This window comes from Bidens hawaiensis, unplaced genomic scaffold, assembly GCF_021521415.1.
Source record: "Bidens hawaiensis isolate Kalapana, Puna unplaced genomic scaffold, B.hawaiensis_p1.1 tig00027642_1, whole genome shotgun sequence".
NCBI lineage: Eukaryota > Viridiplantae > Streptophyta > Magnoliopsida > Asterales > Asteraceae > Bidens > Bidens hawaiensis.
Genome location: NW_027494482.1, coordinates 35,229 through 51,488, shown reverse-complemented (window position 1 = coordinate 51,488; position 16,260 = coordinate 35,229). Strand labels below are relative to the sequence as shown.

The 16,260-nt window shown below is 34.5% G+C and overlaps 2 pseudogenes; one reads left to right on the top strand and one right to left on the bottom strand.

Moving 5' to 3' along the window:
• The first annotated feature begins 4,115 nt into the window (after positions 1-4,115).
• On the top strand, positions 4,116-6,334 carry LOC143575748 (F-box/LRR-repeat protein At4g29420 pseudogene; annotated as a pseudogene).
• An 870-nt stretch (positions 6,335-7,204) lies between these two features.
• Positions 7,205-8,683, bottom strand: LOC143575754 (F-box/LRR-repeat protein At4g29420-like; annotated as a pseudogene).
• Positions 8,684-16,260: the final 7,577 nt, after the last annotated feature.

Here is a 16,260-nt window from a genome sequence, read left to right as displayed (position 1 = left end):
GCCTGATTTAATCTGGTGGCCTAGTATTAGCTTACTTTTGCTTATCGTTTTTAATTTATTTTCTAATCGAACTTGACTTTAGGCGAAGTTAAACCTTAGGCGAATTTAGCTTTGCAGGCGAAGTTCATCAGGCGAACTTAGCTTTGCAGGCGAAGTTGTCATCAGGCGAACTTAGCTTTGCAGCGAAGTTGTCATCAGGCGAACTTAGCTTTGCAGGCGAAGTTCATCAGGCGAACTTAGCTTGCAGGCAAAGTTGTCCAGCTGCAGGTACTGTTCGTCCTTAAATCCCTTAATCATCTTCGTTTCTTAACCAAATAACTCGATTTAGGTATCCACGGAATCGTCTGACCAGCGCCTACAAACCCCAACCATCAAATCGACCTAACATCGATGTTTAAAGGGTGCGATTTAGGCATATAGGTTACGGGTTCTTTTATCAATCGATTAACCCATCAAATCATATACATTTTCAGTAAGTTTAGCTTTGTTGGATTCGTTTTTACCATACAAACACAGATCTATCATTTCTATACTAATCCAAACCTAAACGAACAAGTTCTCGATATAAACGTACCGTAAATGAGTCGAACTACGAACACGAGCTGGTCTTGTTGCTTTGGTTCGTCACGACGATCTAGCACCAACGAGCTCGGGTCCTCGCCTTTGGATCTTGGTTCGGGTTGTGTGTGTTTTGGAGTGTGTAGAGATTAGGATGGAAAAATGGATGGAATGGAAAGGATTGGGGTTTAAGGGGGTATTTATACTCCCTTAAGCCCATGGACCGAAGGCCCATATTTCCTTTTGGTCCATATCTAATCCCATCTAATTATCCTACCAAGTCTTCATATTTTGCTATTATTATTATCGTTCCACTAACTCGTTTATTTCACCCGACAAAATAATATAATAAATATTACTTTAGAAATTTCGGGATGTTACATGAGATGAGCACACACTTAAATGAACTTTATGGCTGGACGTCTATTTTGAAACTGGTGAAACGTCTTCTCGGCTCTCAAGGGTCAGTTTCACTATGATAGGATGAGCCAATTTCGACCAAATCATTCAGCTTGATTCAGGATTTTGTGGGTCCCGGGTTAACTCAAGGTCAGGTTTGGTTTAGCCATTCCCACTTCTGTAAATGATGTCTTTAAATGATTGTTGATAACAAAATAATTATGTTTAGACTTTAGATGGGATTCACAAAACTTTATTAAAAAAGCCAAAGAGTGAGCTGGGAGATCAAAGAGGAGGGTAATACTGTCTTTTGGATGTATTTGAAAGGATTAAGTGTTGACTTCTGGACTGGATTGACCTATTTGGTCAGAGTTGACCATAAAGTCAAATGTTTTTATGCCATTAATGCTACATTATCGCACTCGTAATTTATGTGTGCGATTAGGGGTGAGCAATTCGCAGTTTCGAACCGTTAGAACAGCGGAACCAAAACTGAACCGCAAGATCCGAACTGTATTATTGTATTTCGGGTCCAGTTCTGGTTCTTAAATTTAGGTGAAAACAGTTCCCGGTTCGGTTCCGGTAAGAACCGGCGGTTCCAGTTATAGAACCGCTAGAACCGGGTTAGGTTTAAACTTTGAAGATTATATTTAAAATCCTATATATTTAGTAGGCTTTCCAACTTCATGTACTAGCGAACAACCACGTTCTCACTTTCTCCGTTATATACAATCCCTTAACGATAATCATCTAGTATTGCCCTAAATTTGTTTTTAAGGTATAGTTGTTTTTTGTAATATTTTGAGTCATTCTAATCTATTCTGAATGCCATCCGTTAAAATATAATACGTTGATATGATAATGTTTTGTTTTTCGGATTGTAGCTTGTTTCTTGCACATTCTAATAGTTTATATTTAGATTTTAATTGAAAACGTTTACACAAGAATCGTTTAACTCGAATCTGAACTGGCCGGAATCGTTAAAATACGGTTCGGTTCCGGTTTTTATATTTTGCATTTAATGGTTCCGGTTCAGTTCAATTCTGAACCATTGCAGAGCCCTACTCATAATCTCATATGAATATTGATCGAAACGGGGCGTATTAATGAAATTTGTGAGTCTAATGAATACCCGAAAAAGTGTTTTTAAAGCTCAGTTAATTCGGAACATTATTAATAGGGTTATTGGATTTCTATAATACAAACTTTGGTCTATTGACCGGTATTAATTTCAACTTAAGAAATTTCTTAGATTAATCCCAACTTTCACCATATTGGCTTCCACTGTGACTTTTCTTAACTTAACTAACATGGTTAGTTTTACGGTAAAATATGTGATTTCTTTATGTTAAGAGAGACAAATGAAAAATGCAATTAAACTTAAAAACTCACCACTACGACCACCGTTGCAGCCGCCGCCACGACCACGACCGTTGTTGCGGCCATCGCCACCTCCACTACCACCACCAACTTATGAAGGGAGGGTTTAAATTTTTAAATAATTATTATTAATTAATATATAGTTATGAAAAAACAAATTAATAATACATATTATATAAAGTTATAATTAAAAAAATATGCAAAAATAATTATAAATATATAAAAACTTATTAATATATAGTATACGAGCTGAGCTCGAGCTTGAAAAATCATTCACGAGCTCGAGCTTTAGAAAAAGATATAGAAATAGAGCTTGTAACAAATCAGTTACATAGAAATAAAATAGCTAATAACAAACCAGCCAAGCCCGAGTCGAGCTTAAGTTTGAAAAAATATTCACGAACTGAGCTTAAGCCATAGAAATAGAGCTTGTAACAAATCGAGTTTGAGTTATCTATAAGTAAATGTCGAGCTCAAGCCTTGTCGAGTTTAGGCTTGTCTCGTTTACACCCTAATTGTACATCTACGTTGTCTTTTTTTTTTCTGGTAGTTATAAAGAGTGTTTTTACTGTTGTGATTAAAACAACACATCCAATACCTATTTTTTTAACTGACTTGTAGAGTAGAAATTATAAGAACATTTTTCATGCCGGGTGTAATACAGTCAAGTTAACTCGGTTCTCGTCCTGAAACCAGCTTTTCTACTATGGATTATGAATTAAAACCGAAATGATTTGTTTATGTAGACACATTTACAAACAGAATGCTAATTGTCAAATAATTATGTAAAATCAAGTTGGATATTGAAAACTATTTAAGAAAGTTATAAATGAAAAAGAATTAAAAAAATATCATTAATATATACATACGAAAAACAAGGAACTGAGTGCTCCCCAATCACATTCGATCAACTCGACATATATACAATGCAAATGTCACAATTCTATGGACTTAAGTATGGAAATGAGATCAAATATAATTTACACAATATATGCAATATAATATCATTCTAATAAAAGATTTGTCTTCTTTTCTGCCATATTTAATGATGATATTTTTTTTTTGTCAATTTTTTTTCACAAACACTAGACGCATGGCTATTATTTGGTACCGTTCGATCAAATGTTTAACCACGTTACAATCACTTTGGTGTTTTGATATTAGCAAGTTGTTTTGAAATGTTATGATGTTTTATAAACCGGTTTTTTAATTATGCAAGATTAAGTTAAAAAACAGTACAACCGGTTAAACCATGTGTGTCAAGAGATTCAATCGGGTTGGTTGAATAATTACCTTATAAATACATATAAATGCAATTTCAACTCAAAAGTATATGATTCTATTATAAAATATATTTCAAAAGTTAATCCATAATAAAACGTAATACTAAATCACTCAATTTTCAAAAAATACACTCAGTTTTCAAAAAATAATCCAAAAGTTTATTCGTTTCAATGTTAATCGCTACATTAAAAGTAATTTTTAGAAAATGCGGGCCGCAAAATATAAAAAAATCTCTTGGACTTAAACTAGTATTATAGAAAAAGCCATCGGTTTCAATGTTTTAGCAAACCAGCCAAAAATACAGGCTTCAAAATACCGACTTGATATGCGAAACCAGTATTACCGGGTATATATTTATCTACAGTTTATTTTATCTTTGTAATTTGGACCGAAAGCGAGAATATGAGTAATGTGAGGACTAAAACCGCACTTAACTCGATCAGCTAGAAAAACAATAATAATATAAAGAGAACATTTAGCGCGCATCCATGGACATGGACTCTCTTCCTGAGTCTCTCCTACTTGAAATACTGAGTCGACTCGACGACTCAGCCGACGTTGCTCGCTGCCGAATGGCTTCCAAGGCTTTCGATAATGAGCTTCCAGGCCTTCGATCAATCAATCTTCTATGCTCGAAGGAATGGTACAGCGGTACAATGTATAGGGTTTCATGTTCAAGCTCAAGTTCTCAACCTTCTAAGGCTGTTTTTGTCGATCTTATATCGAAACTGAATGTTGTTGAATCGGTGTCTATCGGCAATGAGAGCCGTACTGTGGCCTTTTCTTGTATCCCGTTCGTCTTAAGAACGATGATTTGTACTTCATGGACTGCGATTTTGTTAAGCAGTGGCTGCCTAGGGTTTCCGATCGCTGAAATCGCTTTCAATATCCGATCACCAGTGTCAGGGGTTTCTTGATCATGATTATGAATTTTCTCCAAAGTATCACAATATTCGATGCCAATCGAATGTTTTGCCTCTCATTTCTGCTTATTGTAAGTTGTAGAAATTATTCAGCAATGTGAAATCATAAATTTGGATTATTATTATTATTATTATTAAAAGCCCTCGCCTCTTGAAGGTGACAACACCTCTACAGGCATTGATGACGGATCAAGAGCAATAGTCATTCGAACGTTCCTATTTATTACTTTTTGACCTTTTGGTTTTTATGTTTTAAACATTTTGGTACTTTACTTTGAACAATTTGTTATTCAAGTTTTGAAATTACATTTGAATCTCGACTCTTTTAGAGCTTTTGGGACTAATAGCTTTTGTTTATTATATATGAAGAATAGTATTATTTTTCTAATACATAATATATTTATATTTTTTTTATTTAAGTGCGCTTTTTTTTGTCTTAGACCCTCACTTATTTTGCGCCTTGCGCCTAGCCCCAGGCGAGGCCTATGCGCCTTAAGTGCGCCTAGCGCCTTTGATAATTATTATTATTATTATTATTATTATTATTATTATTATTATTATTATTATTATTATTATGTGCCTGTGTTATCACTTTGTTAAACATAAAACATATTAATATTATGACTTATGAGAATTTTAGCCTAAACTATCAACAAGGGTGAACTTCTGATTATTAAACATAAAATATTGCTAGTCAATATTATGATTTATGAGATATAACCTAAGATATGATACTTGTCTAGCTATAATTCATTTTTTTTAACCCTAGAGATATAATTTGTACCATGAGAAGGTGGAAATTTGATTTTCTTGCATTTTGCTTTCGTTGATATGCGCAGGTCATAATCTTGTTACCTTAAATCTGAAGTTTGCATGGCTATCTATGGACAATTTAAATCCAATGCCAATGCTAACAAGCTTGACACTTGAATCCGCAAGATTAGAGGACGAAAACCTAGACGAGTTGAATAAGTGTTTCCCTAATCTTCAAGTTCTTAACTTGGTAGATGTTTCAGGGCTTAAAGATCCTAAGATACACCTTCTTAACCTTAAAGCCTGCCATTGGGATGCATTTATTAACCATTCATCAGCTTTGACTCTAATCACCCCCAACCTCATCACACTCAAAATTGAGTGTTCCATACCTAAGGCGATTCATGTTGAAGCTCCCATGTTAACTCACTTTGATCTTAGCACCGATTCCTTTGAACCAACGGCCAGATTCACGTTCGCCTGGTTTGAGAATTTGAAAACCCTTTTGCTCAATTCTCCTTATATTGACTCTTTACTTTTAGAATTATTTATTGAAAAAACAGTAGAAAATCTAACACTAGATTCGGGAGACGTGGGACAAAGCAACAATGGAGATTCAAAATTGTGCTTAAAGAATGTGTTTATGGTTTTCCCGAACGTGAGATCTCTACGCATCAATCTAGCCTCTTGGGCGGATTTAGAAGCGTGTTTCGTCCAATATGGCTGGGAGTTTTTGGATGAAGGGAAAGGATTGAAAACAATTTGTGCCTATCTACTGTTAGTTGACCCGTTGTTGACTTTCTCGTATGTTGCTTGTGTGTTGGACCAATGTGTTGGCTTGTCTGAGGTGTCGTTGCTCATTCATGGTGATGTTGTTGGTAGTGTATCTAAAAGTTTCATGTCTAAGTGTATGGCTCGTTGGCCCGGGTTGAAGTGGCGATGGGGTGTATGGAGTGAAGATAACGAAGATTCTTGGATAACCGATAGAATAAATAACTAAACTCCACAAATCATCTAAGAAAGGCGCTTTGAGATGAGGTAAGATCGATCATATATCATTTGTAATCGTTATTATTGATGTAGGCTTGTGTGATCAGTATTATCAAAGCAATTTCATGTGATCAACATTTATCTTGTTACATGTTTGTAAACACCAAAAATTCTGATTCATGTTTCAGGTTTAATGGCTCATTAGTAGGGAACTTTTGGGAATAGTAGCTTTGGAAATTTTACAAGACAAGTGATTTTTTTTATTCACATTTGATATGTACTTTTTCTTTTTCTAAAATATTAACTTTTGTCTCCTAACTTTTAATGGTAATTTTGTTAGTTTCGTAGCTTCGTATGGTTTTCTCTATTTTTAGTTGCATTATGAATTTTGTAAGCTGATTTAGTATTTCTATAATTCTGTAATAGATTTTACTACACAGCATAATACAGCTCGAGCCGAGCTTTGGATCGTTAAGGTCGATGGAAGTGATTCAATATTTTAATTTCAAAAAATAGTTGTGACGGGAATTCTATCGATGTAAGAATACCATCACAACGTGCGACTAAGCTAATTTCTTAATCGAATGTTGCCATCCGTGGAAGAAAAATACTAGTTTATTTTCACTCATAGTTGATGTACTAAGTTACTAACTCAGTATTTAAAAAATGCAAAAAGTTTGAACATGTATATAAACTGATTTGGGTCATTGCAACCCATTTAGGCCTAAATGTACTTTGACCAGTCACACAACACATCATTTACCCATCTTTGCCTGCTATGTTAAACTGAAAAGAAAACTTTAGCTAGACAATAAAATAGAAAAATATTTAAAAATATTACAAATTAAATCACATGAAGTTAATAGATAACCAGTAAATTCATGATGGTGTTTTTCTACTGATGTAGTTTTCTCATCACAAGCGCAACTGTTAAAATATTTTTTTTGTTCACTTCGATGTAGCATCGGTTATCCAAAAAGCTTCCCAATATTCATTCCATATTCCCCATCTCCACTTCATACCCGGCCAACGAGCCATGCACTTAGACATGAAACTTTCAGATACATTAACACTAACATCACTATGGATGAGCAACGAGACCTCTGACAAGCAGACGCATTGGTCCAAAACACAAGCAATAGATGAGAAAGTCAACGACGGGTCATCTAACATCAGATACACACGTATGGTTTTCAATCCTTTCTCCCCACCAAAAATCTCCCCGCCTTTTGTCATGAAAAAAGCTTCTATTTCCGACCAAGCAATTGAATGAATACATAGAGAACTCACATTCGGGAAAACTGTGAACACCTTCCCTAGGCTCAAATTTGAATACGAGATATATCTTCGTGCCTTTGGTTTGTTACACAATGACAACATTTCTAGTGTTTTCGTGATAGGGAATTCTGAAAGCAGGGAGTCGGTGAAAGGAGAGTCAAGAAAAAGGGTTTTCAAATTCTCGAACGTCTTGACAAATATGGGTGTGAAAAGCAACAAATGCTAAGACGAATGTTAGATAACATAGGAGCTTCAACTTGAATTGCACCAGACTTGACACATTCAATTTTGAGTGTGATGAGGTTTGGTGTAATTAGAGTCAAATTAAACGGTCGGATGTGTTTTAAATAAAAATGGCAGGTTTTGAGGTTGAGAAGGCGGATCTTGGGATTTTTAAGCCTTGTAACATCTATCATGTTAAGAACTTGAAGATTAGGGAAAAACGTATTCAACTCGTTTACTTCTTCATCACCTAAATCTATATGTTCAAGTGTCAAACTTGTAAGCGTCGGCATTGGTTTCAAATAATACGTACGCAGCATTGCAGACTGGAGCTTTAAGTTAACAAGATTGTGACCTGCGCATAGTCGAGTTAATTAAAACAGGTAATCATGATAACTTGAAAATATAAATATAAACATCAACTTACAATACGCAGAAATTAGCCGCAAAACATTCAATCCGAGTTGCCAGCTATTTAAGTAAAAACCGCTAGAGATTGAGAGTGACTTCAAAGATACGGAAACCTTAGGCAGCCATGCCTTAAAGAAATCCTCGGAGAGAATGACGTCGATACTCACCGATTCGACTGTTTCCTGTTTCATAAGAAGATCTAGAAAAACCTTCCTGAAAGAATTCATATCCCTTGACCGTAAGATATTGTTGTTTTCAGAATGAAGATTGATTGATCGAAGGCCTGGAAACACAGTGTTAAAAGCCTTGGAAGCGACTCGGCAGCGAGCAACGTCAGCCGAGTCATCGAGTCGACTCAGTATCTGGAGAAGCAGTGAGTCATGGAGTTTGTCCATGGAAACAATTAGTCGATCAATGACTCAATCGGAGGTTTTGAAATCTATATATAAAAAAAACAAACGAGTTTTCTTTGGAAAGCCTTGCCTTTTATTGCTAAGGAGGTGTAAAATCTATATATGATCACTTTAAATTTTATTAATTTGAATTTTAAATTGTTTTTTTCAACAAAAAGAATTTGAATTAGTGTCCATGCATTCTTTGGGCTCCATCCAACGAGTTTGTTATTAATTTAATTTTAAATTGTTTGTTTTGAATAAAAAGAATTTGAATTAGTGTCCACTTTAGATATTTAGTTTAGATACTTGGTTTCCTTCCCCCATAATAATCAACATTTGTGTAAGTCTCGTGTGTAGGTCTCCTAAAACACGAATCTATCAAACAAATGAAAATTCTCTTGATAATTGATTGAGGCGGGTGTGAGAAACCATACGATTGAAGAATAATATAAAGATAATATAAGTGATGAACGATTCTGTAATCCGTATAAAAAATGTAATATATTAAACGAACCGACCCCACCCAAGATGAGCTCTCCTTGAGTGGGTGATTTACATCATAAAAACACACATAAATGAACACAACAAAGGTCCTATTTATCTCTAAACTTATTCCTTCTATAAGCATTCTTCTCATTGAAGATAAACGCGTGCACCAAAGTTCTTGTCTCATATTCAGATTTCTCACCGACATCACCTATTTTATTAACCAAAATATAATTAATGGATTTCATTTTTTTAATATGGAAATAGTATAGAGACTAAGAGGCTGTTTGGTTCATTCAGATCTGAGTCAGAGATGAATGAGCATGCAACAACAGTAAATAATTGCGGTTATAAGCAAGTGTATGAAAGTGACAAGTATATCTTGTCAAGACATGGTACTTTTGTTGGTTTCGGTTATCTATGTAATGGTATGTTTAAGTTAAATGTTGATGTTTCATTTGTTAATCAATCTGTTTGCATGGCTTCAACTAGTTCTAATATTATTTTAAATGAATCTGAAAAGTGGCATGCTAGATTAGGACATGTTCATTATAAAAGATTGAAAGATATGTCTAAAATGAGTTTGATTCCGGCATTTGATTTGAAAAGTGAAAAATGCAATACTTGCAAGTTAACTAAGATAACTAGAAAACCGTTTAAACCTGTTGTTAAAAGAGAAACAAAGGTGCTTGAATTAATATGTAGCGACTTATGTGATTATCATGCAACTCTAACTTTAGGAAATAAAAAGTATATTGTTACATTTATAGATGATGCTTCTAGATTTTGTTACGTGTATCTTTTGCATTCTAAAGATGAGTCTTTAGATAAGTTTAAAATATACAAAACCGAGGTAGAGTTGCAAAGAAATGCTTTAATTAAGACATTATGCACAGATAGGGGAGGTGAATATTATGATCCATGTTATTTTCAATCGGTGGGAATTATACATCAATCCACGGCTCCTTATACACCAGAACAAAATGGTGTATCCGAGAGGAAGAATAGAACATTAAAAGAAATGATAAATTCTATGTTATCCTATTCGGGACTTAGTGATGGGTTTTGGGGTGAAGCTATGTTAACAGCTTGTTATTTATTAAATAGGATTCCTAATAAAAGTAATAAAATTACCCCTTATGAACTTTGGCATGGTGAACCTCCAAAATTTCATTACTTGAAAATATGGGGTTGCAGAGCTGTAGTAAGGCTTACTGAACCCAAAAGAAAAAATTTGGGTGAAAGAGGTATTGATTTCATTTTTATTGGATATGCTGAGCATTCCAAGGCATATAAGTTCTATGTTATAGAACCTAATGACTACGTATCAGTAAACATTGTTATTGAGTCAAGGGACGCAATTTGGGATGAAAACAGGTTTTCATCTATACCTAGACCAAAGAACATGATTGCGAGTTCAAGTAATTCTCAATCAATTAATCATGAAAATGATGTTCCATCAACTTCAACTGAGCCAAGAAAAAGTAATAGAGTTAGAAAACTTAAGAACTATGGTTCTGATTTTCAACTATATTTGGTTGAAGGATCCTGAAATGAGATTCAAAAGAAATATGAATATTGTTTTAATATTGAGGAAGATCCTAAAACCTATAGTGAGGCTATGGCATCTCGGGATATTGCTTTCTGGAAAGAAGCAATTAATGATGAGATGGATTCTATTATGCAAAATAACACTTGGAAATTATCTGACTTACCCCTTGGTTGTAAACCTCTTGGTTGTAAATGGATCTTCAAGAAGAAGATGAAAGTAGATGGTTCTATTGATAAATTTAAAGCCAGATTGGTTATCCAAGGCTTTAGACAAAAGGAAAGAATATACTACTTTGATACATATGCTCCTGTAGCAAGAATATCTACAATAAGATTGTTGATTGCTTTAGCAGCAATACATAATCTTGTGATTCATCAAATGGATGTGAAAACTGCATTCTTGAATGGTGAATTGGACTAGGAGATATATATGAAACAACCGGAGGGTTTTGTTATGCCCGGTAATGAGCATAAGGTGTGTAAACTTGTTAAATCACTTTATGGTTTAAAGCAAGCACCAAAACAATGGCATCAAAAATTTGATGATATGGTATTGTCTAATGGTTTTATATTAAACCAATCAGACAAGTGTGTATACAGCAAATTTGATGCTTCTGGTAAAGGAGTCATAATTTGTTTATTCGTAGATGACATGTTAATCTTTGGTACAAACCAAGACCAGGTTGATAAAACAAAGAAATTTTTGTCATCTTGTTTTGATATGAAAGATAGGGAGAGGCTGAAGTGATCCTTGGTATAAGGATCAAGCGTGAGAACAATGGTATTTCAATATCTCAATCTCACTATATTGAGAAGATTTTAAAGAAATTTAATTTTCTTAATTGTTCTCATGTTAATACTCCTATAGATCCTGCTTATAAGCTCTTACCTAATAAAGGTAACGCAATGAATCAACTTGAATATTCAAGAGCTATAGGATCTCTCATGTATGCAATGATAAGTACTCGACCGGATATAGCTTATGATGTTGGAAAGCTTAGTAGATATACAAGCAATCCAAGTTCAAATCATTGGAAAGCTATAAATCGAGTATTTAGGTACTTGAAAGGAACCATGGATTATGGTTTGAATTATAATGGATTTCCTTCGGTTAAAGAAGGTTATTCAAATGCAAGTTGGATTAATAATATGGAAGATCATTCTTCCACAAGTGGATGGACTTTTCTACTTGAAGGAGGTCATGTATCATGGGCATCTAAGAAACAGACTTGCATCACTAACTCGACTATGGAATCTGAGTTTGTAGCATTAGCAGCAGCTGGTAAAGAAGCTGAATGGCTAAGAAACTTGATATATGAGATTCCATTGTGGCCTAAACCGATATCACCCATATCTATCAGGTGTGATAGTACTGCTACTTTGGCTAAAGCTTATAGTCAAATGGATAATGGGAAGTCTAGACACTTAGGTGTTAGACATAGCATGATTCGTGAGCTCATCGTGAATGGTGTGATATCAGTGGAGTATGTAAAAACTCAACAGAATTTAGCCGATCATTTAACAAAAGCGTTAAGTAAAGATCTTGTGCACAAATCGGCCGTAGGGATGGGTTTAAAGTCCACCTGAAATTTCTCATGTTGAGATACCCAATTCCCATCTAATTTAATATTAGGTGTTGAATTCAATGTGGAAAGCTTAACATCTAGAAATTGGAACACATCAGTTACAACATCCCAAGGTATGTGTTTAGACCTGCAAGTTAAGGAGGTTGAAGTTAGACTTCTTAATAGTTCTTTTGAAAAATTGCATATGCAGGTGCGACAGTAAAAGAACTACCTATATGAGCATGAAGTTTAGCCGCTTCAAGAAGCTGGGACTTGGCTTTGATATGTTCATTGAAGGATAGGACATAGGCTAGTAAAAATAATGTCATGTAAGAATATATGAGTATGTGAACTTGTGTGTATATTATCTTTGATTAGTCATTATGAAGAGAAAGGGTTCAATCGTAGCGATGCCCCTATATTCGAATATTTGGAATGTGTAATATACTAATGTGAAATTCAATCGTCATGACATTTCATTTATGCATAAGTTTTGTTGTTTGTGTGAGTTTGTTTAAGTTAATCAGGGATTACACCAAAATGGGGGAGGATTGTTAGTGATTTTAGTGTAATTAAGGATTACCTTGTTGATCAAGTTAATTGTAATACGAAACTAAAATAAGTCGGGTGCGGGGTGCACACTTATTTGATCTTATTATAATTTATAATCCTATTGATACTTAGGGGCGAAACCCCTAAGTCATGGGGGTTCCAAGGGGGCAACGCCCCCTTGGCGAGGGTCCGGGGGCAGCGCCCCTGGTAGCGGGGTGCGAGGGGCGGCAGCCCCTGGCAGGGTCCAAGGGGCAGCGCCCCTGGCTGGGGTCGAGCTGCAAAGCGTATTAGAAAATTAATTAATTAATTTGGTTACAACGTTAATAAAAAACAAGAGCGTATTTGCAGTTATGATAACTGCAAAGCAGTTTATGATAACTGCATTATCCTTGAAAACCCTAATATAACTTGATCATCAATATACGAAGTTTCTTCTGGTTCATCATAACATACACAAATCCATACTTGATTCTTGCTCATAATTCTGAGTTTCATCCGGTCAAAATATTTGGGAACCACAAATAATTTTGATTTGATAGTGTTTACACGACTCTCAGATATCCAAAGATAATCGTTTGCAAAAATTCCCCAACAGTAATCGGTTAATTTTGATACTCTATCTGAATACCAACCCAATATATGATGAGTTAACCAGGGTTCGCTTTTGGTAATCAGTTTGATCGGGTCGGGTAAATCGGCTCCAGGTTACATTGACGGACCTGTAAAGTCGAAACTGAGTTTGGGTTGTAACATGAAATAGGCATTGTACATGATAGAGACCGATTCGAGATGGTCAATCTCCCAATAGACCCGTAGAGTGGGTTAGGCTCCAAGAACAAAAGAGAAGAAGAGAAACCAAACTTGAGACAAATTTTCTTATTATTTTTCTTTATTGAAACGATTACAATTTATAGGAAAAGAAAACACATAAAATAGGAAAAGATAAACAATAAGGAAACCTAGTTATAATACAATAAGGAAACTAAATAATAAATATACTTAAATAATATATTTAACTTAATTAAATCATATATCGTATCAATTCCCCGCCCTTCAAAACGTTCTTGTCCTCAAGAACGGAACGAATTTTCCAAGGTGGTCGCCACTCGAGTCGGACGACCACATACGGGAAGGTCTCAACCAGCCGCCACGGTGGTCGCCAATCTTGTCTCTCCATGGGATATGTGATCTTCTTCTTGGTAGCATGATTTGGATTTATAGAGAAACTAGGAAGTGGAGTTATTATTGTCGATAGCTTGTAAAAAGCCTTGACAAAATTGGCTTCATTGATCATCTCTCGGTAACATTGATGAGAACCAATGTAATGGAGCAATTGTTTTGCATATAAGACACAATCTGGAAGTGGTGACCTTATGCTTTTCGTCTTGATGGCATCAAATGAAACAACCACTGGTAGAGGACTTTTACTTGACTTCCGTTCACTAGTTGGGATGGGAATAAAGGGTTGGGGCACTGGTGTGAGTTTTGGGGCTGCTGCAGACTCGGGAGCGGTTACGGGAGGTGATGGTGGTGTCATGATTAGGGGTGTAAGGGCTGGTTTTGGGCCAGTTAACACCGAAGATGTGCCGGAAATTTTGTTGAGGGCGGCGGTAAGGTTTGCGGTTATTTGGTTCATGGTGGCGGTGAGGGAGTCAAACTGAAACTTGGCTTGGATGGCGTTTGATTCTTGTTGGATCAATAGCCGATCGATTTTGTCGACCAAGGCCATGATCATGTCTTCATGCGACGAAGGAGGCATGAGGACGATTGATGAAAGCACCAAATTGATAGAGACCGATTCGAGATGGTTAATCTCCTGATATACCCGTAGAGTGGGTTAGGCTCCAAGAACAAGAGAGAATAAGAGATACCAAACTTGAGACAAATTTTCTTATTTTTTTCTTATTGAAACGATTACAATTTATAGGAAAAGAAAACACATAAAATAGGAAAAGATAAACAATAAGGAAACCTAGTTATAATACAATAAGGAAACTAAATAATAAATATATTTAAATAATATATTAAACTTAATTAAATCATATATCGTATCAGCAAATCTAAAGTTTAATTGGCTGTAAATCCTTATAATGCACCTACTAAGAATTTAAAATAATGAATGGCTTTAAATTTGTAAATGGTAAGTTAGTAAGAAAATACAATCCAAAAAAGGTATTTGAACTTTGAAGGAAGTGTTGATGTTAAAAGCAGCCAGGCAACCTAGCAAAATTCCGTATTCGGGTTCACTAGATCGAGGTTCTTTTAACCATTAACCGAGCCAATTACATGTTATCAGGTTTGGGTTGTATGTTTAGTCGGGTTCGGGTGAGTCATGTTTGTGTAACCGGGTTTCAGATGCCTTCCTTTAGGTCGGGTTCGGAATTAGGATAGTATTATTACTTTAAATTTAAAGAAAGCCAATTCTTCTTTTTCAAAAAGAATTTAAACATGATGATAATAATAATGCAATACTGTTATAAGTATATTAATATTATGGTTATCAACTCCTAATATAGATTAGCTTCTTTCCCAAGTTTTCCTATCCTATATATAATCTCTTTATACCTCTTTGTAATACACACCATATTAATGAAATCTCAATCTTTCTCCCTACATCTCTTTCTCACATGTTTGGCTATTAGGCTTGTTTCACAACACGTTATCAGCACGACTTGCTTTGGAGTTGGATCGTATCATCATCAAGTAAGTCAGTCTTGTATTATCATTGTTGTTTATTCTCTAAAACATAAACCATATTATAATTTTACAATCCTAGGTTGCTTTAGAGATTTGTTTTGTTCTTTTCTATAATCTCTCAAAACAATCCCTCTTGAAATTCATACAGGCTTGGGTTGAACGAGACTTATATTTATTTTTTCAATACGATAAAATCATGTATTGTTTTAAAAATCAGACTGTTTAATCTATTTTCATTTTTTTTAAGAATAAAGTCACATAGAAAACAAATATCATAAATCTTTTACAATAAATTACTTCTGAAATGAAAAGATATATCAAATACAATAGATTGTTTGAAATCAATTTATTTTTGTCTCTGATATTTTATTCAAGTCAAAGTCGATTACAAGTTTTTTTTCTATAATTAATATGATCTTTATAGTAATGATAATATATTATAAATATTGTATAGTTTATCATGATATATGTTTTGTATGGATTAAAACTAGTGGGTGACTAATGATTTGTTGAATCACGCAATAAACTGATATTTAATTTACCAGAATTATAATTTTTGAAAATATATATGACCAACATTGTTACTTACGCAAATTTGTTTACAATTTAGTTTTTTTTTCTTTTTCTTTGCTTCTTTTATCAATCCACGGTTAAGAAAAATTTTGGTTTGCTATAGTTCATGTATCTTAGAAATATTATTTTATTATAATTTTAATTCAAGAGAGAATGATTTCAAAATTGCAACATGAAATTCTTTTATTGTTATGCTTATCTCTAGATATTATGGTATTCAATAGAAACACTTGTATTTTTTGT